The 25,977-nt window shown below is 41.4% G+C and overlaps 1 protein-coding gene across 13 annotated transcripts in view; it reads right to left on the bottom strand.

Annotated features, from left to right (window-relative positions):
• SERGEF (secretion regulating guanine nucleotide exchange factor) overlaps nucleotides 1–25,977 on the bottom strand; it is a 165,253-nt gene that overhangs the window by 48,552 nt on the left and 90,724 nt on the right. For 3 of the 13 annotated variants that reach the window (XR_009962865.1, XR_009962859.1, XR_009962864.1), the window contains 2 exons: nucleotides 19,840–19,951; nucleotides 16,112–18,392 (listed from right to left, as the gene is read on the bottom strand). The exons of 6 other annotated variants lie outside the window; for them this stretch is intronic. The gene's annotated coding sequence lies outside the window, so the exon portion shown is untranslated. Of the gene's footprint in view, nucleotides 1–14,111; nucleotides 14,263–16,111; nucleotides 18,393–19,839; nucleotides 19,952–25,977 lie in introns of those variants that run through there. 4 more of the 13 variants (XR_009962861.1, XR_009962862.1, XR_009962863.1 and 1 more) reach the window with 3 other exon arrangements.

Raw genomic sequence — 25,977 nt, 5'->3', positions numbered from 1 at the left:
AAATTTTCAAAAGGTAGTTTCCACCTGCTTGCATACACTGCTGTGATCAAGTCTTTAGCCCACACTTACCCAACATCTATCAAAATTGCATGCCAGCACTTACAAGTCCAAACCAGGACCCTACCACATTAAGCCCTGTACAAATACAGAAAAAAAATGCATGCACTCTATCCCAGGAAGCCAACAAATATGAACTCAAATATGAAGGGGACATATCTGTACCTGAGCACAAAATCATGTATAGCAGGCACATTCAGAGGTATGTGAATTTGTGCACCAAGTGAGCAAAATCAGATCTAAATGCAAACATGGTACCCTGGTGCTTCTTTTAAAATCTTGCCTACAGTATTACTGACATGGATTTTGGCTTGAAGACACACATACAGACTTTGAAACAAAATTTTTTCCAGCTATCTTACAATCAATAAGTCAACAGACCCATGACCAAAACCAGAAGTTAACTAAACACACTTTAAATAGCAGCAAGACAAACCCCTGATGCTCATCAGTGAAGATAAAGCTCAAAACTAGCTTCACCCCTTTCTAATTCAACTTCTCCTGGAAGGATGGTGAATGGCAGCTTGGAGCACTGGGCCTGGCTGCTGCTAGCTCTACTGCTAGCTCTACTCGGCCCTGCAGATCAGCACAGCAGCAGGAATAGTCCACTAAAGCAAAAAGTTGCTTTTGCTCAAAAAAGCCTTAACATCCTCAATTCATCAGGCCCCATACCAGAACTGTAGGAGTTAAAAGTGATGAAATATAACTGGTGATGAGGGAAGGGAAGGAAACCTCCAACAATGATTATTTTGTAAACCAGTTCATGTTAGACAAGTCAATAAGCTTGCTGCTCCAGCAGAACCTGCCCTGTACATTCTGACCCCAGCAATGCTTGCACAGTTGCAGACAGCCTGCTCTCCACGTAGTAAGTAGAAACCATTCCTGCTGAACTATTAGTAGGTAACATGGGCAGATTTCATCCTCTTTCTGTGCCCCAGTTTCCCCATTACTCAAATGTGTGTGCAGGCACACAAAGTAAGAGGAGAAAAATGACTGGCTTAACTGGCTTTCGATATAACAAGTGTGTAAATCCTGTTTTCCATCTCTGGATTATAGCCAAATTGCTCAAGTAAACTTTTGAGCTACCTGTTCTGGGAAGTCTTTGCGACAACGAGGCCTGGGATTTTCAGAGCAATGACAAAAGTCTTATATTTTCCTGAGTATTTGGTAAGGAAGACATCTGGAATACAGAAAGCCAGGATTTTCCTTTTGAATAGCATACAGTCAGGCCAAATCACTCAGCTCCTTTTGTACACCTCTTGGCTAAGTCCTGAAATGTCCCACAAAATTCTTACTATGGAAAGATAAAATTAAAAGTTGATGAATATATATCTTTCCCCTTAAGGCCCCTAAAGGAGATCATGTTTTGTTACCTCAGTTTTTCAAATGGAAAAGGGAGAAGCACATGATAGAAGTCATTTCCCCCAGGCCAACTAAAACACTATCAACAGCACCAGTAATGGGATCTACTTTTCCCGTATCTCAGCATCATGTTTATCCAAGTGTTGGATCCTTCTTACCATATTTGGTTGCTGGTGCCTCAGGGCTTAACAGAGCTGCTACACGTGCCCGAGTGCTGGCAGCCAGGGAGCTGTGGGGCAGCTGCTGTGAGGAGAGGGGGCAGCCAGTTCCAGCCGGTTCCTCAGCGGCCCCACCACAGGCACCCCCAGCCCGACGGCCAAGACGGCGATGCCAAAAGCGCTCCAGAACGGTCACAACCTGCACATGCAGTGAGGAGCGAGGGAAGAGGGTGAGGAACAGCTCTGCCGGCAGCCAGGTGGTGCAGGATGAGGGGCAGGGGCAGCTTGGCTGCCAGCGCAGGGACCCCCCATCCTGCCACCCGGGAAGGTGTGAGGAGGAGCGAGGGTGGAGTGGGACCATCGTGGCTGGACACAGCTCCGGTCACCATCACCCTGCACTGCCCTGGGCACAGGAGCTGGGAATGAGGGAGCAAAGTTGAACATGGGGTAAAAACATGGGGTTAGGTGGTTTAGTTTTTGCTTTTGTTTCTCACTATCCAATTCCACTTTAACTGGCAATAAATTACATTAATTTTCCCTAAGCCAAGCCTGTTTTGCCTATGACAGCAATTTGCAAGTGATCTCATAGTCTTTATCTCAACCCACATGTTCTTTCATCTTATTTTCTCCCCCGTCCTGTTGAGGAGGGGGAGGCACAGAGTGTCTGGGTGGGCAGCTGGCAGTAGCCTGGGTCAGCCCACCACATCAAGTTAGCCTGGTTTGCAGGCATGCTGTCAGGATTAAAGAAAACTGCACAGAAACCCCAAAACAAACACACAAACCAACCAAAACAAGCAATTACCCAAAACAAAACCAAAAAAAACCAAAAAAACAAACAAAAAAAAAACATAAAAAAACAACCCAACAACAAAAAAAACACCCACACCTCTGTCAAAAACAGTCCCTTTTATATTGGGCACCAAAACCCCTCTGCACCACCAGTTTTGTTTCCTGTCTACAAGAACCGCAAGGCCAAGGAGGTTATCTTAAATTTAAAGCTCTACTTACACCCATCTATAAAGCAGAAAGAAGCTGGAATTACTCATAATCTGAAGAGACACTGAGTGTTGGCACAGCATCATTGACTTTCCCACCAAACGTTCTACTGTCCTATGATCAGATACTGCAGCTAATTTTCTCCACCAAGCTCCATACCCCTCAAATAAGCAAAAAGTGAATTCCAGAGCAAGGCACTGCAACACACTGCACACAGTCAGACTAGTGATACGCACACAGAACATGATTTCATACTAGAGAAAGAAAGCCATCTTCTCAGGTTGTTATTTTGGCACAAATTGTTTTTTGTTTCAGTCATGCTGAGAAAACATAGGGAAATAAAGAAAAGCAAGTGTTCTCAAAAAATAATTAAAATAAATTAGTTCCTAATGGAGAGGAAAATTCTTCCTTAAAATTTAAAACCACCATTAAACACTAATAACAAAAATATGAGCCCAGCTACCTTCTGAATGCAAGCTTTCCACTTTAAGGTACTTACTTTTAACGGACATAGCACAGCATATCAGATACTGGACAGGGCAGTAATCTATAGCATAGAAGATGGGGAGGGTGGACTGTAGCATTATGAACTCTTAAGAAGAGTATTTGTGGATTTTTCCCCTTGCATGCCTAATAAATGAGCTCCTGTCTCACTGTGCTGTGCTCACCTGAGTTGGCTCACATGCATGCAGTGAACAGACTATGAATTGTCATGAAATCCCAGCTCCTATGATGAGTAGGGTGGACACAAAAAACAAACGACCAGGTTCATATTCAATGATACTGTCAAGCCTCCTTTTGCAAAACCAAGTTAATAAGAAAATATTAAAAAAAAAAAAAATTCACTGTCCTTTTTAGTAGAAAGAGAAGAGCAGGACAGTGTACTCTTGATAAGAGGTGTCCCTTAGACACATTAAATTATATTGATTATGTAACATGATCAAAACCCCTCTTATGTTTCTCAGAGTGTTGCTGAGAACATCCCCACTGTATTGATCCCACTGGTAATATTTGAGGTTTTTTTCACATGAATTTCAGATCTCAAGTGGCATAGCTCTTTATTTGTTATCTGAAGTACGCAGTGCTTATCTACAATACAGAAACAGATCTTCTCTGCAGAAAAATACAGAAGTTAGAAATGCAAATTGCTTATCTGTTTACTAACCTGTTTATTCTAGAGGACAAAAAAGAGCTTACCATTTTTATACCAGAGATGTTATTTTCCTTATAAATATGATACCAAAGTTAAATGACCTAAGAATCCTTCAGCACTATAAAACCTCTGCTAGATGGTACTTCATCATAGCTCTAACTAGACAGGTCAGAATATTAAACACATTTTGCTAGAACAGAAGATAAAGTAAGGGAAAGTTTTAAGGGCATCTCTCCCCCATGTCATACAACCATATCTGTGCTTCACAGTGCAGCATAAAACAGGAATGGACAAATGAGCACAAGCACAGGCATGTACATTCATACAACATTAAGCAGCCCCAAGGGAGATAAATGCTTAGTTCCAAAGCAGAAGAATTGGGCATCCCAGCTCATCTCATCAGGGTTCATTAACTCCTGGAGATAGCTTCAGCACCAGTCTGAGCATCCTGCAATGCTTTGTTACATGGTGTGACACACTGGTACCGATTCAGCTATACCCAGGAGTAGAGATAGCTTGCTTCCTGCTAAGCATTCTTTTTCCAGCTTAAAAAAAAACAAATGGCTTTTGACCCAAAGCTACCATTCTTCTGCTGTTTATATCGCATGAACACACACAGCTCTGTGACTAGTGCTTATAGGGGCTTTGCCACACTGTAATTAACAGCAGAATAGTTTATATCAGCACACAAACTGGAAAGAGGTGCTTTCCCAGTTTGCTCTGAAATACAATTTCAGAGAAACCAAAGCAGTGAGGAAATGCAAAGGTCAAGTAACAAAATAACTACAAGAGACTTGGACTGTTCTGTGTGAAAAGACCTGGCTGAACAGATCCTTGGTAAGCTTCCTCCAAGTGCCCATAGACTCAAAGGAAGAGAAGAAAGCCATGCTTCATCTTTGATACCCCGAGAGGAAGATGCTAGAACTCATCTCCATAAAACACTGAGAAAGCAAACTGGTAACAGAAGCAAGCTAAAAAAGCACACAAGAACATCTAGCAGAACGGAAAGAAAATTGAGGAAGAGCTATTTGTCACATGGACAACACCGCAACATGAGATCTCCAGCAGTGCTAAACCCAGTTTTGAGCAATGGCTTCAGAGCACTCTGATCCCTCCTTGGTTTTGCCTTCCATGAATTCCTGAACAAAGTAGCTAGTTACATTTTTTCTTCACTACAATAAAAAGTAGTGCTTTTCCTGCGATCACAATAACAAAATTCTAACAGTAATCACATGACAGTACTGAATCCCATTTCTCCCATCACAGAGCTTCTATACTGGAGAAAAATAACAAGCCCCACAAGTGAAGGGCAAGACTGCTCATCTATCAGTCGGCACTACCACATCCCCTGACCTATTTTATTACTAAAAATACTCCCTCTTAGGTCACTACTGCAAATTGAATTCTGCTGCTTCATTGCCCACTGCAATCTCACAGAACTGAATGCTGCCTACACACGAAACACTAAGTAGGTTAACTTATTCACTGCCGGGGCATGCAGCCAGTCTCCTCATACGGATAAAAAGATACAAATCATTTTGCCTAAAAGGAGTGAAATGCTTTCTGCAAAGGAGTTTAAATCTAAACCCAACTACTTATATTGCATTATGAATATAAACACCTAAATGCTTGGCTTGGCTCCCCATTTGCCCATACTTACTATATGTTTTTCAGTATTTTTCTTGCAAAATACATTTTCAAGGGTCTTCACTGTTACAAGCAATGGAATAGCAGCCCAAATGACCTCTATTTGACAAAAACCTAATAGGAACAACAATCAAGTCCTTCTCATTAAAGCCCCTCACTAAGGTAAGCCTAGGACGGCAAGAGATGAAGAAATAAGTCAAAACATTCCAAGTAAAAAAGACAACACCTTCTTTCAAAAAGCCAACACTTTGTAACTTTAATTCTCAATTCAAAGCTTCTCATGATTATCACACCACAAAGTGAGCTGGCAAATTTAGACCCAACAGACACAGTACTACTTAAGAGAGGAATAGGAAAGAGTGAATTTGACAGAGCAAGAACATATTACAGGATCCTAAGCAGGAGAACAAAACAGGTATTATCAATCACTTGATGCTTAATACTGGACAAATATATAGAATATACTATGTCCTTGCTATTGCATTTGAGCTAGACCGAATAAGACTACCATAAGCATGTTTCCCTGGGCTATTATCACATCTTCATTTCATTGCTTCAATAGCTTCCCAATCATAAACAAACACCAAAAAAACAAACAAAAAGATCAAACAGCCAAAAAACAAACAAAAAGATCAAAGGCAACTGACTTCATGTTAACTTTTTGCTTAAATTACTGCAAATTCTGTTGGGAGTTTCTTAGTATGCAGCAGATGCACACAGAGCTTAACCACTGAAATGATTCATGGCTTCATTAACCTAACTTTATTGTTATTTAGTTATGAAACCCAGTTTCTCACTTCCTGCTGTTCTAAAGATAACATCTGCCAAATCTGGGCTTTCTCATCAGAGAGAAAATCCAATGTATCCAGGGGACAAAACAGTCTCAGCTCTGCTTAAGTTTCAACTGGTGTCATTTACTGAGAAGCTGGAGGCACTGTGGGTCACAACCTGTGTGAGAAACCCATGCCCTCCCCAGCTGGTAAAGATGAGCTGAAATATCTCCCATCACTACATGGAGAACTATACAGCTTCTTATCAAGGGTATATCAAGTGTCCTCACAGAAGGAACAGAACCAGCCTTGTCAGCCAAGGTGCAATTTCCCAGTGTTTGAAGAGTCACAGAACACACCCTGCAAAGCAGCCTAGGTCTGCAGTCAATAATCCCAAACTCCAGATTTTCAGCATCTTCCAAGGTCTTGACTATAGATTAAACAAAAAAAGATACTATTGTCTTATTTCTAGCTAGAGGGTCAAGGTGAAGTTGGTATGTGGATACCTTTTTTACAAAGGCATACTACCCACTTCAGTATCAAGTCAGGGGGCACTGGTCACCCACTGGAGATGCCTGGGTGTCCATATGTGGACAGCTGCTCTTAAATGAACATGTTCTTTTCTGAAAGGCCTGTTAGTCACCAGAATGCAAGAGATATGGGTATTAAGTTATTTACAGAATCAAGACACAGAGTCCTCATTACTTTTTATGAGACTAAGGCATGTTTCACAGTTTCAGCCTGCATAACTAACAAGTCAGGATGTTTCTTTCCAACCTTTAGTTTCTCTGAGATGCTACAGCAGTAACTGCTTTTTTACTTCTTAGGAGATTGAAAAAGAGAGTTGTTAGCTTGGAACACTTTCAATGCAGTCACTGCAATTTGAAGATTTTTCAAATTTCCCCAGTAATACTTCTGCTGTATAGCACCTTCCTCTGCTAGAAATCCCATTTATAGGAATAAGACTATTCTCGGAGAGATATGATTAAAATACTCCAAGGTCATATGATAGATTATTCAACAGGTCAGACAACTAACAGGAACATCAGCTAAGTTAATATTAGTAAAATAATTGCCAACAGTGCTCAAGCAATGATGCTCAGTACAAGTGACAAACTACTTGCACCACTTTTCTACTGTCATAGCAAATGAAACCACACAATCTTTGCATAACTATTTAACTACCTAATTAACAGTACAGTCAGCACTGTGGAAGTATCTGAACCTTCTTGAATACAGTTAACATTACACTTTCAAAGTCAGAATTTAGTGTAAGTTTGCAAGCCAACTGAGTACTTGCCAAAATAAAACCCAGAATGATGGTTTAGGAAACTCTAACGTCTTCCAAGATCTAGCTAAACTGCACTTTATGGATCATTAAGTTAAAATCTGTGTGGATTTCCAAATGCCTCGATCCACTAATGTGGATTTAAAAGTACAATGGAAACAGACATGCACCCCTGCTACTAAATTTTTGGGGAAAGACTAGCAAATACATAATCCATTTTGGGCTAAAGGTAAAAGACAAAATGGAACCAACTGAGATTTTTCAAAACATATTTCAGTCCCAAGCCATGCAATTTACCATTTAAAACTTCAACCAGATCATCACTTAGGCTGGTTTCTGCATGTCCCTATCTTCTGGCTGTGGGGAGCTGCAGAATTAAGTCTTTTGTGCTTCACCATCTAAGAAAATTTAGGACTCTTACCAACCATCTATTAAGCCCACACCACTGTCAGGTACTAATTAAATGAACTGCTTTTATTATAATTACAGAATATTACAAATTACAGAAATACTGGCACAAAGACAAAAGCAGCACTTTGAGACCTGAACAAGCAGGTTACTTGAAGTGGCATGTGGGTCCTTAAAATGCAATACGTGCACCACACCCCACAGTGTCTTCCATGCTTGGTCACTTTTGTAAAAGGTGGACACTGAAGTTCACCTGCCTCAGTGCCCATGTAAAGCCAGGCACAGGTCACTGCAGCATTAAGTGTTCTGCAGTTTAATCTTCAGCTCTCAGTTGTGAAGCTGGTTTTGAAACAGGGCTCTAGGCTGGGAGCAACAGAAGTTGCTCCTTGTGGACAAAAAGTCACACCACTTTCTCCTCATGGAAAGAAAATTCCTTGAGGTTGAGGAGCCCCTGCAACCAGCACTGCTCAGAACATACAGAAAAGTGCATAAGGCTGTCAGCTGATATTCACTTTGTGAAAAAAATAATCAATTGCCATCTCACACTCCATTTTGAACTCCTGCAGACAAATGCTAAACCAGCAGGATACCTCCTTCTGCTGTCATTACTTTGCCTCATGCTCTCTCTTTCTCCAGAAGCATTACTTCAGTGAAGAGACCCCTTGGAAACCCCCACGTTTCCTAACACCTATGAGAACACTTGTTAAAGTAAGCTGTATGATATAGGTGCCAAATCATCAGTTGCAAATCCTTCTCATTTGCCTTAGTCTCCCAGCAGCTGCAAAATTAAAAATAGCTGTTATAGGCAAACCACAACTGAAGATGAGAGCGTTTGTTCATTTATTTCAGGCTGATGATGGTGTCACTGTTGACATGTTTGGGCTTTGAAAAGAGCACTTATGAGGAAATGGACAAAATTATAAAGGCAGAATAAAGAACATTCTAAAATAGGAATGGGAAAATTACCCTCCTTTTAAATTTTCATGGAAAATCTGACCAGCCATGCCAAAATAATATGCTTATTTGGCTCTTTAGGATGAATTTCTTGTTAACTTCAAGCAGAGCAATCACTTAAAGTAGCTTTTTCAGCTCCTGAAAGTTATTTTTCACCCTGACCAAATGAGACTATTTTATCAGGTATCAAAACTATATGCCATGATTGCCTCCTCATGACTTGGAAAAGACATGGCCAACAAGGAATGGAGTTAGTATTACTGTAGAATTGCTTTTGTTCACTTCCTGGCAAACCCCTACATTAACAACATTTCAGTTAACAGAAAAGAAGCCTTCTGCAAGAATGAGAAATTACATGTTATCTAGTGTAGCAGCAGTATTACCTGTGTGCCTGTGTACTTTTGCTGTTATGTTGTCTATAAAACCACTAAAATACAATTCTCATTCTGTGAGTCACACACAGGGTACGGACCGTCCACAAAGACTACCATGGAACCTGCTTGCTTCATTCACAGAACAGCTGTAGTTGCTATGTAGCTAATTGTTGCAAGGGAGCTACTTGGGAAGAAGGTAGTGTTATTTTCATTAGGTGAATTCCTGCACATTAGTCACATATTTGTCAGTTTTCCCCTATTACTAATTAGCCATGTAGTCAAACCCTGGGTAACCCAAGTTCAGTCATAGACACTTAGAATCATAGAATAGTTAGGGTTGGAAAGGACCTTAAGATCATCTAGTTCCAACCCCCCTTGCCATGGGCAGGGACACCTCACACTAAACCATGCCACCCAAGGCTCTGTCCAACCTGGCCTTGAACAACACCAGGGATGGAGCATTTACCACCTTTTTCGGCAACCCATTCCTGTACCTCACCACCCTCACAGTAAAGAACTTCCTCCTTATATCCAATCTAAACTTCCCCTGGTTCAGTTTTAAGGCATTACCCCTTGTCCTATCACTACAGTCTCTAATAAAGAGTCCCTCCTCAGCATCCTTACAGGCCGCTTTCAGGTACTGGAAGGCTGCTATGAAGTCTCCACGCAGCTTTCTCTTCTCCAGGCTGAACAGCCCCAACTTTCTCAGCCTGTCTTCATACAGGAGGTGTTCCAGTCCCCTGATCATCCTCGTGACCCTCCTCTGGACTTGTTCCAACAGTTCCATGTCCTTTTTATGTTGTGGACACCAGAACTGCACACAATACTCCAAGTGAGGTCTCACAAGAGCAGAGTAAAGGGGCAGGATCACCTCCTTTGACCTGCTGGTCACGCTCCTTTTGATGCAGCCCAGGATATGGTCGGCTTTTTGGGCTGTGAGCGCACACTGCCAGCTCATGTTAAGTTTCTCATTGACCAACACCCCCAAGTCCTTCTCTGCAGGGCTGCTCTGAATCTCTTCTCTGCCCAACCTGTAGCTGTGCCTGGGACTGCTCCGAGCCAGGTGTAGGACCTTGCACTTGGCATGGTTAAACTTCATGAGGCTGGCATCAGTCCACCTCACAAGTGTGTCAAGGTCCCTCTGGATGGCATTCCTTCCCTCCAGCATATTTCATCAGGTCCCATGGACTTGTGCACATTCAGGTTCTTAAGATGGTCTTGAACCAGATCCTCTCCTAACTGTGGGCCCAAGGTCTTCATTCTCACAGTCCCCACGTCTGCCTTTCAAGACCTGGGTGGTGGGGTCGGAGCATTTGCCAATGAAGAGTGAGGTAAAGAAGTCATTCAGAACCTCAGCCTTCTCCAAATCCAGGGTGGCCAGTTCTCCTGATAGCTTTTGGAGAGGGCCCACATTGTCCCTAGTCTGTCTTTTATTCGCAGTGTACCTACAGAATCCCTTCCTGTTATCTTTCACATCCCTAGCCCAGTTTAATTCTAACTGGGCCTTCTTTCCTAACCTGGTCCCTAGCTTCCTGGACAACATCCCTGTATTCTTTCCAGGCCACCTGTCCTTGCTTCCACCTTTTATAAGCCTCTTTTTTCCCCTTGAATTTTCCTCAGCAGCTCCTTATCCACCCAAGGAGGTCTCCTGGCCCTCCTGCTGCACTTCCTTGTAGTTGGGATGCAACACTCCTGAGCTTCTAGCAGGTGATCTTTGAATATCAACCCACAGCCTTGGGGCCCCTGCCCTCTAGGGCTATATCCCATGGAACCTTACTAAGCAGGCTCCTGAAGAGGCCAAAGTCTGCTCTTTTGAAGTCCAGAGCAGTGATCTTGCTGCACGCTGCACGCTGCACGCTGTCCACTGTCCTGAGGATCTTGAACTTGACCATCTCATAATTGCCACAACCAAGGCTGCCCTGGAGAGTCACATTTCCAACGAGCTCCTCCCTGTTGGTGAGCACGAGGTCAAGCATGGCACCTCTCCTTGTTGGCTCCTCTATTACTTGCAGAAGGAAGTTGTCTTCCACACAATCAAGGAACCTCCTGGATTGCTTGTGCCGGGCCATACCGTCCTTCCAACAGATGTCAGGGTGGTTGAAGTCCCCCATTAACGATGGCTTGCGAGCATAAGGTTGTTCCTATCTGTCTATGGAGTGCTTCATCCACAGAGTCCTCTTGATCAGGCAGTCTGTAACAGATCCCCACAGTAATGTCCCCGACAGCTGTTCTCCCTTTAACCCTGACCCACAAACTCTCTGTGGACTGCTCTCCTGTCCCCAGACAGAGTTCCGTACTCTCCAGCCTATCACTGATATAAATAGCAACTCCCCCTCCCCGCCTGCCAGGCCTGTCCTTCCTAAAGAGCCTGTAACCTTCCATTCAAACACTCCAGTCATAGGAGCCATCCCACCATGTTTCTGTGATGCCTATTGTATCATACCCCCGTAGACATGCACACATCTCTAATTCCTCTTGTTTGTTCCCCATGCTACGGGCATTTGTAGAGAGGCATCTGAGCCGAGCTCCAACTGAAGCCGGCTCACTGGCTGGAGTGGCTGGGATATCTCTACATTGCTCATAGCATTTATTACAGGTGCTGGCAACTAACTGGGTGTGTTGGAACGATGCCCCCCTCTCTCAACACATCTAGTTTAAAGCTTTCTTGACCAGCCTGGCAAGCCTCCTACCAAAACAGCTCTTCCCTTCTGAGACCAGCTCCACCAGCCTCCAGCAGACCTGGCCTCCGAAATCGAGTCCCACGATCTAAATACCCAAACCCCTGACTATGGCAGCACTGTTCTAACCATTTATTAACATGCCAAATCCACCTAGCCTTTTTAAGGTCCTCCCCTGTATCCTGGAGAACTGATGAAAAGACTATCTGAGCTTCAGAGCCCCTAACCACCTCTCCCAGGGCTCTGTAGTCCTACCTTTTGTGCCTGCATGCCAGGTTTCTTAAAGAGCCATCAGTGGAAATGAAATTTCCAAATAATTTCTGAGCTATAGCTTCCCACCACTGTTCCACAGGGAACAGATACCTCTGAAACGCCCAGGTTCACTGAAAGGCTATCTGACATCCCAGAGCAGGGAAACAGCAACTTTCAATTATCTGCATCCAACCATGAAAGGCATCTCTGGAGGCCTTTGGATAAACATGATTCTAAAATACACAATTAAGTGCTGCTAAACAGAAAAGCATCAGGCATAGATAGTTTAAGTTGATCTACACACTCACAGGTACATTTAATGATCTTATGAGGCAAAAGCTTGAATGTTCAGACATAGCTGAGGAGTGGCCACTGACAATGTGCTCTTTCTAACTGGATCCCTGCCAGGTCTGTAAAGAACCCAGATCAAATAATGCTATGGATTGGGGGGGGGGGGGGGATTTTCCTGCTGCCCTGCAGACAACAATGGTAACCCTCAGGGCTGCACTAACCCTGAGGCTATGCCTTGTGAGCAGAGAGCAAACCCAGTGCAAGGTTTGCACTCAGGCTCAATCTAAACTGAAATTGTGTATATATATATAAACCCCAAATATGAAGCTACAGTGTTATTTGGACATGGCTACATCCCAGGAAAATGCAGAAACTGGCATCTGGACCACAGCATAAAATAGATTAAATAAAAACTCACCACTGAAGCTGCTTTTCACAATCCCTTCTGAGAGGATGTATATGAAGAGCAAAAATACACTTGTCAAACAGGTAAGACATAAGCAGGATCATCACTGGGATCCACTTACTATGCATTCACGGTTGAAGTCAAGAGAGCCTTCATTTTAGACAAGAGTCATTTAAGATACTAGACTTTTGGTTTAGTCTGTGATACTCATTTGTTACATTTGGGTATGACTGTCCCATAAGCAGCTATGTAAGTATGAATTTTAAGAGCTTCATAGAGAATGATCAAGATTTGGATACACTGCTTAGGTGCTCATGCAAATGTTCCTCATTCTCAGGATTATAAAATCCACGCTGGAAGCCTCGCTATGTCACTTCAGCTATTTGTCTTGAATCTGGCAAACATACACAAAGTATCTGCCTCTTGGAAATTACGTATTTCACTACCCAGAAAAAAGTCCCATGTTTTCAGCTATCTCACTCACAATTTTTACATGTTTCAGACTAAAGACCAGTATATTCCCCTCTTCTTGGTCATCATTATGATGCCTATTTCAACCTCATGTGATGAAGACAGAAGGTAGAGCAAATTTGGGAGAATGATTCTCGTAAGACACATGCCTTGCTGGTTGATCAGAAAAGTGAAGCACCTTTTTTGCTTTTTACAAACTTGTTTCCCCTTTCTCTGTTGTTGCTGTTGTTCTGAACCAACCCATTGACGAAGATGGAGGCTTTGTGCATACTGGAGTCTCAAGCCTTTTATTTACTGACAGACCACAGCTCCTTTTATGCAGGGCAGATTGCAGTTCTCTGAAGAAACATCCACTACTCAGAATTATTACAGATTCCATCCTTCTTCTTTTGAGCATTGACTTGCACAAGACATTCCAGTTTGATTAGCATAAGAACAGCCACACCAATGCATGACAGGAAAGCTGAGACTACCCCTAAGATGACTTTGTTTTATCAACATAACAACATGGCTAAATATTCATGCAAAGAGCCAGTCTTAGTCTGGAAGAGAAACCACAAGTGATCCTAAACAGCAAGAAATGCTCAGCTTTAAGAAGGCATTCAGGCAGTGTTAATATAAAATTAAAGCAGTGTTGGGAAAACACAAATAAGGACACTGAGAAGAAGACACCAAATTCATGAGGGTGAGATCAAATGAGTTTTAAAGGAATGCCTGATTACTACTACCCTCACAAAAAAAGTTAGATAAATTAATTGCTTAACATCCAGATCAAAAGCTCAGCTGTACCCTTACTAAAATAATTAAAAGGGCCACCTTATGCCCTCCATAAAGGCAATCACCCACCTTAATCAGAACCTCAGATTGTTCCATGGTGCCTTGAAGAGAAATCTGCTCACTCTCTGCTTGAAAGTGATCCATCTTACTGCAATTCATTTGTCACTGAATGGTTTCTTGAAAACACCAGTATGAACTTCCCTGTCACTTCTCTGTCACTCTGTTCAAAACAGACAGAATAACACACCTGAACTTCTTACAACAGTGAATCACAACTGACACAACTTGCAAGATCAGCAAATACAGCTACATTCAAGACTTTTTGGTGAGCAGGGTGGATAAGTAGTGCTGGGATTAAAGAGTGTAAGGAGGTTGAAGTTATTTAGCACTTCCCTTGTAACCCAACATTAAGAAAAGCCTTGAGAACCAATCCTACTTTGAGACTCTCTTAGACCTTTCTGATAAAGAACAATATGGAGTGAGACAACAAAAGTTATTTAACCCCTCCTTAAAACAGCTACAAATTGGTGGAATCTCCAAACAGACCCAGAAATACTTCAAAATACTTTCTACTGTATCCTAGACTAGCAGCCACTGCTTGGTTTCTATTTAAAAGGAAATGAGCATGATTTTAAGTATTGTCTAGATTACTGTAACATGAAGAGAAAAAATCTAAGTTATTACACCATAGCCCTGGAACATGAATGAAAGAGAGATGACATCCACAAGTTATTCTTGTACATCTGTTTTCACATCTTTGTACACATACAGGTATGTATGCAAGTGGTCTGCAAATCTGGGTCAACACATCATGCACAACTACAAAATGATCCTGTTGCTTCCTCTGAGCATTAAAATAATAGAGCGACTACCTGGGTTCTGACATTAGAATTAGCATAGATAGTTTACAATCATGTAACAAAAGGAGCTGCAAGCTGGACAGAAAGTGAACAGCAATTACCATATAATCATCCTGCATCACCAGGATATGAAAACAGTAAAAGTTGAAAAGGAATACCCAAATCAATCCATTACACCAAAAAGAGCCTGACTGTTATCTACTGTGATGGAATTCAGACTGCCTTAAGAGCTCAAGAAACTGGGCCCCTAAAGACAAAGAATAACAGAATGGATTGGGTTGGAAGGGACCTTAAGGCTCATCTAGCTCCAGTTCCCCTGCCGTGAGCACGGACACTTTCCACTAGACTAGGCTGCCCAAAGCCATGTCCAACCTGGCTTTGAACACTGCCAGGGATGAGGTAGCCACAGCTTCTTTAGGCAACCTGAAACCAACGGGATATTTTTTTAATTATTTTTAATATGTGTGTACAAAAAAAAAAGGTAACAAAAATTAAAAAAAAAAACACAAAACAACTTTAAAATTACTCTAAAAACCTTGGGTGAAATCACTCAGATTCCATGCAAGTGTCATGCATCTCATTTACCATGAAAGTGTACACCAGAAATGTTCCAGAGCAGTAAGACAGCTAATTCACACCATTCATATTTTAAAGCTGCCAGACACAGGTTCACTAGTTATGAAAGAGATCAAGCCTTAAAGTTACACTTAGTTATAAACCGTTGATGGCAGCTTGACTAGGTTAGAAGTGAGTGAATTTCATTTCCAGAAAGACTTATTTGGTACAGTTCTATGGGAGCTTTTTGGCTATTGCTCTTGCTAGGAACAGCCTAATAGCTGAACTCCAGCTCTTCTGGGCAATGCAACAGCTTTAAAAAAAACAAATAAATAAAATACAAAGACAGTCAGATCATTGCACCATGCAATCCAAACTTCACTTTCCCACTGTATACTAATGTATCACATGGTTTTGCACTGTTTTGTCAGCAATTTCTTTCAGCAGAGTTTCTCTATATTTAGGGAGAAACTCTATTAGATCTACCCCAAGCTGAGGGGGGGAAATTTAAATAGGTGGAAGCAATTTCTGATAAATATTTGCTTCCTTAAAATAAGGGAACAAACCCTTTTTTTTTCTTTTTTTAACTTCCGCATCTAGAAATGCCTTTCATTTTTGCATGTCATGTACAGAACACCAAATGGAGGCATCCTATACTACAGAAGGCATTTATTCAAGTTACAGCTTTGCAGTACTGCAGCATCATCAGCATTTAACTGCCTTGGCCAGATGCTTAACAGCTTACAATGTGATTCCAAGCCTTCAAGTTTTCTTCCTCTAACCAACACTAATGCAGCTTAGTAGACTATTTTACAGTGCTACACAGCAGAATGGAAACCAGATTTTCACAGGATAAAATACTTGCTTTGTGCCTGGATGTTTTTTCTGCGGAGCCAGTACATGACAAAACAAGTCATCACACTGCATAAAGCAGAGAAACTGGACTTCAGGCAAGTTGTACCTACAGAGTTTTCACCTATATAATCTCTCCTACATCTGTCCCACTGTTTTGTAAAGAGATCACAAAATCTTGAGTTAGAATTTTTACTTAGGTTTTAGGGTTGTGGAGAGAAGCACACATGCAAAAAGTTTACAGCGAACAGTAAAACAGGCTTTCAGACAGCCAAGGAGTATGGATCTAGAATACCCTGTTAATAGAGGAAATAAAAAACATCTAATTCATGGCCACATGGACTCCAACAAAGGTGTGATGAGGATAAGATGGAGTGCCCACTGCAGCAGGGAGTGTGGCATTCATGACTCAAGCAGGGCCTTGTGGTTTTACCTCCCTCAGACCCACCACACTTTTCATTCGGTGCTCTCAGCTGTGGAGCCTGCAGGCTCAGCATCTCCAGCAGACAGTCTCGTTGATTTCTGCTGCTCTTGCCCCATATAGCCAACTGAGTATCTCCAGTGAAATTCTTGCCACAAAGGAAGCATAAGCACATTTATTATCATTATTTTGTAGGTGACTGCACTTTCATACTTGGATATCTCAAGCCAAACTATCATAAACAGTCCTGAAATTCTCTAACCCTTAGCTCTTACAGGCAGAGGTTGCCAGTTGTGGGCACATTCTTCCCAAGGATCAGGTGAAATTCAGCACATTCATCTCTAGTCAAGACAGTTTGCAGGTTTGAGCTTCAGCCCCAGGGACTTCAACAATACACAAAGTCCCTGTAATAATACAAGCCTATCATCTTAAGCTTTAGCTGCTTGCACTGAATTTGCAAGTCAGCATCAGGCAGAAGCAAGCAAAAGATCTTTGCAGAGGGAAACAATTCTCAAAGTTAGAAAGCAACAGCTTCACAAAGCATATGGAAGCTAGTAACTATAAAGAAGTACACTGCATTTGAAGCAGGACAAAAGACTTATCGAGCATCCATTTCAATTACGATACTTTAATGGTAGCTACCCTAATTACCTAGAGAGAAGAAAACAATATCCACACTCTTGTTCAATTTCTGGCATTTAATTTGCTTGCTGGGGAATCTCTTTGCTTAATCGGTATTTATGCTATTTTCCTTGCAAGAACATGTTGCCATGGAGCACCAATCATGGGCGTTAGTAAGTGATTCTGCCTTTTTGAACTGCATATACTCCACTGGAGGGACTGCATCTTTCTACATGCTAGCCTTAGCCTTTTGCTAGGTATGCAGGGCAAAATTACAATGAGCTGAGATCATATTTGTTTTGATTTCAGTGAATGGCCCCATCCAAAAGCTGCTCTTAAAAGTCTTTCCCCAATTTTCAGTGGCACTGTGCTTTGACAGAATGGAGTTCCCTTTCCTTAGAGTGAGAAGGTAGCAGATGGGAGAAGGAGGAGGATCCAAGCAGGGGGAGAAGTATTGCACAAGACTTATGCTGAACTTGTCAACAGAACAAGATTTCTTTACTATGGTGTTTAAAAAAAAATGAAAGTGGCTGCTTTTTTTATCAACAAATCTACAAGAGCTATACAGTAGCATTCAAGTAGCATTCAGGCTTTTTTATTTTAGGGTGTCCAGAACCTACCTAGGAAGAATCTTGCCCTGCAGTTAACTCGATCAACACTGTACTATCAAGACCGAAGGAATCCAAGTGACAGCAAACCATCATGCTGCTTCTGCTGTAAAAGGCAGGTAACATAAGGCTTTAATGCAAGCAGAATACATTTGGATTCCTGCCTCCTTTCATTAGTAGGTGGCAAAACAAGTCTCATGGAAAAAATAAAAAAAAAAAAATTAAAATAGGGTAAGTGCTCTCAGCAAAGATATCAAATCCTGGTACTTTCAACATTTTTTCTCTTTTGGGCCTACAGAAATAATTCACATGAGCATTAAGGTATAACATGACTGCACCCATAAAGGCAGCATAGACTAACAATCCTGATTACATCTCCATTCCGGCACAAGGAAGGAGACCTGCAGCTGCCTTCTTCCTGCCTGGCATTTTTCTGTAATAGAGGAACAGAAATGCACTACTAAGACTAAAGGAAGACTTCAGGTTAAATAAGCATGTCTAGAAGTTGCCTCCAGTATGAATCCTTTCATTACCTACCAAGAAGTCCTGTAATAGAGCAGCCTAAAGTCATGTTCAATGACCACAAATCAAATGGTGAGAGGGTTGTCCAGCAACTCACGGGAGAGCACAGAGGCTACTGAGACTTTTCCCCTCCCCTGTACAAAAGTAACATAAAGCACTTACTTTCGTTGCCTAACCAAACACCCGCTTCTAGGAAAAGGCCAAAACTATCCATGCACTGAGCCCATATGATAAGGAACCAGTTAGCGCTTCAAATTTGTCACAGCTAACACATCACCCTTCATGTTCGTTGTGAAGCACACGTTAACATGATGAATTCATATGCAACTGTGATTTCTGAAATAATCCCATCTGCAAGGCTGTCCTGGGTTCAGCAGTAGCAGTCATTTTTCCCCTTCTTGGTGGCTGGTGCAGTGCAGTGTTTTGACTTTCAGCTAGGGAACAGAGCTGATAACAAGCGATGTTTTGGTTTGGCCAAGGACTTTGTGAGCCTCATGCTCTGCCAGGGAGGAGGGGAAGCCAGGAGGAAGCAGAGACAGGACACCTGACCCAAACTGACCAAAGAGGTATTCCATACCACAGCACGTCATGCCCAGGAGGTAACTGGGAGTTAGCCGGAAGGGCTGGGGGACTGCAGGGTTGGAGGAGGTATCTGTGATTATCTGAGATGATATTCTCTTCCTTTGTTATTTCCTTTATTATTATCATTGGTGGTAGCAGTAGTGATCTGTGTTATACCTTAGTTACTAAACTGTTCTTATCTCAACCCGTGGGAGTTGCACTTTTCGATTCTCCTCTCCGTCCCTCCGAGAGCAGGGGGAGGGCAAGAAAGGGGGGGAAGTGAGCAAACGAATTACCTGACTGGGTTTAAACCCCGACAAAGGCTCAGTTACAGAACTCCCCTTGAAGTAAAGGTCACAGATTTGATCTACTATATTACATCAGCAGGGAAGAGTAACAAATTATGAATTATTCCTAGCAAAACTAGGGAACAATTTATTTTACAGGAGTTGCAAGTAAGCATTTATTAAATCAGTATCATGAAAGATACACGTTGGCAAACATAACCGCTATCAAGGCTACACTGCAAAACAGTCCTTACCCCTTCAGCATACAGACATCTTTCACCATTGACACAGTACACACACCAAGCTCCCTACATGTTCATTTAGAAGTACAACATGTTGCAGGGCTTTAAGAGATACACCTTTCATCTCATTTAATTTTAAAAGACCTTCCAATGTACAGAACTGAAAAAAAACCTAAACAAGCCAACGAACAATAGCACAAGAGGAAGCATGCAGGAAGAAACAGTTCAGGGGAAAAAACAGGAAGCCTGTAAGCCAAAGCAAATGTACCTTTCAAGCCAAGTGAGCTCCCTACTCATAATTAAACTATTATATGGATTTGCGTGGCTTGTCATCTTGCCCATTATCTGAGATGTCTCAAATCAGCAAGATGTTGGTGTCACTGAAAATCAAAGGCATAGAGAAGACAACCTCCAGTTTAGTATCTTTGACATTCACAGCAAAGCATCTGCTTACTCATTCAGTCTCTTGGCAACTCAGATTCGTCACCAAGGTGTTAAATATTTTTAAAAATTAATAGCAAAATGCCTAAAGAAGGGGGAGACGATTAATGATGGATCCTAACAGAAGAATTTCCCCATGCTTTATTAAATTATTGTTCTGAGCATCATTCACAATTCAAAAAAAAAAAAAAGCTCATCAAGTTCAGAGTCCTTTCTATTTAAAGTTCGCAAGTGACAGAAATTCTTTCCTACTGAGAAAAATGGAAACTGAAATCTTCTAGCCATCCATGTCCTTCATTCATCAGAAAAGGATTGTGTCTTGCATTATAGAACGTCTCATTGGCAGCGGTACTTTGGGGGATGCAGAACAGCCCAACTGTCTTTTACAAGGTAAGAGAAGATTTGTGAACATCTTACAGATTTTTAAGTCACTAGCTCTGCAGGTCACATAAGATCAGAAATCCTGAGAATCTGCTCCATTTTCCAAAGCTCCTCAGAGGAGCCGAGGTCTGTAAAGGCCAAAGGAGGGGCCATAGAGAACTTTGGAGGTCACTCTCACAGCTGGTATAAGCATCAGGGATTTCACTGTGGCACAGCATCACACAAGCTGGCCGAAAGTATTTAAAAAGAAGGTGTACAAAAGAGCAAATGTGGCTGCTAGGCTCCCTGGGTGTAATCTCAAACTCACAGAACAGCCCATAACAAAAACAAATGGCACCGATGTATATGGGCAACCTTAAACATCGGATTTCATGTCCTCTTTATCAGCTCATTTGGCAGTTTCACCTCTTCCACCTATTGCCTTGGGCTAGTGCTTCCCATGATAATCACTTTACAGTAATCTATGTTCCTATACAAGGCAGGGACATAATAAGATGCTAAATTTACAGAAAGGGAGAGTGAAGAGAGCTAAGCCTATACCATGAATTCCTGGCATCACATGCAGGCCTTCCTAGAAAGCATTTAATTTAGCAAACCACTGCCATAATATATACAACAGATGTTTAAGCCAGAATCAATATGTCATGTATTATCTTCTCAAGGTAATTTTTCCATTAGATTTATAGAGGGGAGGAGTAGGTAGGCCAGAACACTTATTAAGCTAGGGAAAATGTCACTACTTCATCTGAAAAAATCTATCAGGAAGGACTCATCATACTGTTTTTTAAAATCACTACAGTTTTGGAAAAGGGGGGTGTTGTGCCTGTTGTTAGTTGGGTTTCTTTGTTTTCCAGAACACTGATAGATGTGCTACCATCTTTAGCAAGTTTACAGCTATCATGATCAAATATATAGGCAACACAGGCATTCTACTCCTCAAAGACTGATGGGCACCAAGACCTTTATATGTAGCAGTTGTCTCTCACTTCATTCAGCTTGCTGCTAACTAGAGTTATGTTTGAAACTGTGCCATAAACAACTAAAACATGCTTGACCTGATTCTTGTTTGATTTACTTGATTAGCGTGAATATATCAACTCTTCTCACTGCTCTGCAAAAAATGTTAAATGCGCTGTGTTAAGTGTCTCTTAAAGCCCTGCTCAGTACAGCTGTCAGTCCTTTTCACTTTCTCACTGTTGAAATAAGCCCAGCAATTTAAAAATAAAATGATGGGAAGCCATTTCTCAGAAATAATAAAAGTCCCAGTTTAGCCCAGTTGCTTCTCAGAGACTCTGCAAGAAGCACAGGAAATAGCACAAAGGTGAAACGAGCCTTCAAAGCACTTTTTATTTTTAATTACTTTGTTACCTCCCTTCCATAAAGAAGCATTTGAGTGAAATAAGTTCAAAAAGTAAGGAGGGGTAAAGGTTGATTGTTACAAATACACCAACTTTTCTTTTCAGCCCTGGTTTGACTTTTTTTGCCCTAATTTTTTTTTTCTCACCTCTCTAAAGCCAATGGGTTTTAATAAAAGACTTCATTTTTACCTTGAAAGCTTGCTCCAGTCTTGCAAGCCTGAATGGCTTCTTTATTAGTAGTAAGTAAAACAATATTGCCTGCCAGCTAATACCAGCACATTTTCTCCATTACCTTTAAGTTCAAAATCCTAATTCCTGAAGCGGAAAAAGAGGATCTGCCCTTATGGGAAGCTAGAGGAATAATTCCCTATCCACACTCGTGTACAAACTTTTTGCTTTGGTGCATACGTTAGTCCTGCACAATTACAGCCATGAGAGGGATACATGCATTGTCCCAGAAATGTCCCTGTTTCATCACTAGCTTTGCAACATTTCACATATATCCTTAGAGCGTCAACTCTCAGACCTATGTCACTGCCAGCATCTCTGACTTCAGCTTAAGCTTCTAAGAGATTTTTCTGACCTTCATAAGTAAAAGAGAGCAGTTGAAGAATGTGACCAAAATGCACTACCAAATTAAAAAACTGGGTAGCAAAGATGACTTTGAAATGTGTATTTGTGAAAAATTCAGGGTCAAGCCAATCTCAAAAGCTTAAACAAAAAATCCCTGATTCAAATGTTTTTATTAAGCAGAAAGCTACCTACAATATTTCAGATGGTGTAAGATGCTACTTGCTAAATTTGCACAAAGGAGAGAGAAGAGGGCTAAGCATGTTCAAGGCCAAGCTGAACAGAGCCTTGGGCGACTTGGTTTGGTGTGAGGCATCCCTGTCCATGGCAGGGTGATGGAACTAGTTGGTCTTAAGGTCCTTTCCAACCTGAACCATTCCATGATTCTATGAATTCCTGGCATCACACGCTGGCCTTCCTAGAAAACACTTAATTTAGCAAACCACTGCTATAATATATACAAGAAATGTTTGAGCCAGAATCAATTCGTCATATATTATTTTCTCAAGGTAATTCTTCCATTAGAAGGTAAGAGAGAGACACACACAAAATATCAGACAAAAAAAGCTTCAGAGATTATTCACTTACTGTGTGTAATTAACACATGTATTTGTGCGCTGACAGAAAAGTTTCTTAATGTGCCATAAAGGAGGTGGATGGTGAGTACACACAAACATACGGGTGTCAAAACAAGATGTTCACCCCTGGAGAGCCACAAATCCCACAGCAGGGTAAGGGCACTCCTCCCACCAGCTTTCTAAATATAAACCACCTTTCCCTCCTGACAGCCCTTAAGCCGCAAAATTTCTACTCAGTGATACTCTTAAAAGTTTAAGTGTTGAGGTTGTTATGCGTACAGAGCCCACAATTATCAGCACAGCTTACTTGGGCATTGGTCAGTAGGGCAGTACTGAAGCCTTAATTTGCTGCTCTTCCAGGTGCTTTCAGCTGCTTTGCTAGCCTTGTGCTTTTTCTCCAGCGAGCACCTCTCCTATGCGCTCTAAATGACTCCCTGAAGCCACGGACATTTGTCGTTTCTCTTATTTTATAGCCAACAAATGCTTAATCTCTCTTTGGTGAGCAAGGGTGACTATTGTTGTTACTCCTGTTTGCTCCCTTGCAAATTAAGATAAATATGCCTCAGATACATTGGATATATTTTTCTCCCACTTTAAAGTAATTGCTTCACTTATAGCCTCCGAGTAAACAAATACAATAAAACCTAATTTGTTTTCTAAATACTTAGTATCCATCCAGTGAACCCTCTGACCAAGGACTGCATGCATCTGTACTGCAGCTCCTACTCCCAAGTCTTCCCATCCTTCCTAATCCTCCAAAAATAGGTGGAATGACTTTTCCATTTCAGCCATATCTGCAAGCAAGAGCTCTCATTCTGCTTCAAGTGAAATTCTTGCTTGGTAGCATTTTCTGGTTGGTTGTTAGCTTCCTATGACAATTATCTTCTCTAACTGCCACTCATAGTTCCAGCTAGATAGTTTAGCTGTCACCAAAGGTTAATACCGCATGCTTGCCTTTTACCCATCTGTTGTAGGGTTTTTGACGCAGCAGAATTATGCCTGTAGATGTGATATGGTGTCTCGCAGGAAACACAATGACAGTTAGTGCACAAGAGCTCAACTCCAGACAAACCATAAGCTGACACCACAGTGATATGTAAAGTTCAATTAAAAATTTTACAAGAATTGTGAGCTTTTTCTACAGAAAAATAACAGCTTTTATGTTCAGAGCCCAAGCAGCTCTCTATCTGGTAACGACAGGAAACCACACTGTAAACAAAATGACAAGCACTACATTATTACCTGTTTATATGCTAAATGATATAAATTAAGATAGACACACATCCCCCAAGATTAATTAGATCTTAAAATTGCCTCTCCGAGGGGAAGGAAAATGACTGCAACTCCTATTACTTGTAATGCAGCACCAAAAAAAAAAAAAAAAGTAATAATAATAAGGTCCCATTATGGTAGGCAGTGCTAAAATACACTAAGAGGCAGATTTTATTCCAAAGATTTCACAGTCTAAATTGACAAGCCACACAGAGAAAACAGGAAGATGAATGAAGCATTCTGCAGAGTCAAATCACCCAAAACAGTGATAAAGCCTGGAAGGGGATGTAGCTGCAAAATATAGACTTCATTTCAGTCATAGAAGATGCAGTACAGCAAGACCTTATCCTAAACTCTGGAATTTCTTTCTAGGGGAGTCAATGTGATCCTATTTTTATTGTGGATCTAACTAGCTTTTCACAGGAAAATATCCACCCTTTCCTATAACCAGTGACCACTGACTTTAGACAACTTGGTTGTTACAAAACCTTTTTTAGCCCCATTAGAAGCCTTTTCCAAATGTTGAAATTAACATTTCCTCATTTCTCATCACCTTACACCCACAAATTCATAAAATAGTTGGCAGCTTGGCTTTCCATTAGCCCTTGGAATAGAATCTCAAAGAGATCAGAGTTTCCAATTTTGTGAGGGTAATCTGCTGAAAATAACAAAAAAATCAGACATTTCAAATTCACTTTCAGCTTCTGTCTTACCAGAGGAACAATTAGTTTGCCTGAAGGATGAAACACTCTACAGAAAAAAAACACAAAGCAAAAAGACAAGTGAACAGCACTGTTAGGGGTCATTGTATCTAAACATGATAAGAAAGCTTGACATCAGATCTGTACCTAGCTCTGTAGAAAGCCCTAAGACAGGTGCTCACTTAATGATAGGAGCATGGCTGCCTTTTTTTTTTTCTTTACAACAAATACAACTGAAGTGGTTTATATTTTAAAGAGCTGTTTTAACAGTCAAAGCCACACTAAGACCTACATGACATACAAAATGGCTGTGCCAGGGAACAAATTTAAAATGCTGACACATAACCCCCATGAAAATGACAACAGTGATGGTTACTCGAAGTCCTGCCAGGTGCCCTTTAATAAGCAGAAAATGTGATCAGTGCTGCAATGCAAAGAGCCAGCATGCTGCAACATGACTCCATGCTGGTCTGCCAGGAAACCTTTACAATGGAGACCCTGGCTGCACTGGGAGTTTTCATGCATAATAAATAAAGCTGAACACCAGTGCCCTCCACTGCACATGCTGAAGATTCCTACAAATACTACAGCAATATCAAAAGGCAGAGAGAAAATTTATGATTTTTCTCTTTATGACAGACTGCTGAGTCCCCCAGCACTGAATGTCAGACACATGACTACATCCGCCCCTTCGTAGGGCTGCTGTGAACATCTAAATAATACTGTCAGCATAACACAGAGCTCCATCCATCAGCCTGCACAGTCTCCTCTTGCCATCGGTGCTCACTCTGCCGTAGGAATATGCCTTTCATAACCTGTTACAGTACTTCCTCAATGATGTTTTATATAATAAGCTAGGTGCAATCACGGGACTTCACTAAAAGAACATGACCTTGTTCATTAAGAGGTAGTGGCTCCCATCTAAGAACCTTTATTAAAAAATGTGGAACCAAAGTGTCTGGGATGGCAAAAACATCACCATTATTTTAGGATCTGTATCATCAACTTCCTAAGTTTGGGATCATTTTAATCACATTTATTTTCCAGCTCATAACTGCTATGTTGTTCCAGCATAAGAACATAAAGAGCAAATTTTAACAGATCA

The sequence above is a fragment of the Pezoporus occidentalis genome, unplaced genomic scaffold, assembly GCF_034315485.1.
Source record: "Pezoporus occidentalis ecotype Australia unplaced genomic scaffold, CSIRO_AGI_Poc_V1 ctg131, whole genome shotgun sequence".
NCBI lineage: Eukaryota > Metazoa > Chordata > Aves > Psittaciformes > Psittacidae > Pezoporus > Pezoporus occidentalis.
Note: the sequence above shows the minus strand (reverse complement) of the source record. Positions and strands in the feature narration are given on the sequence as shown.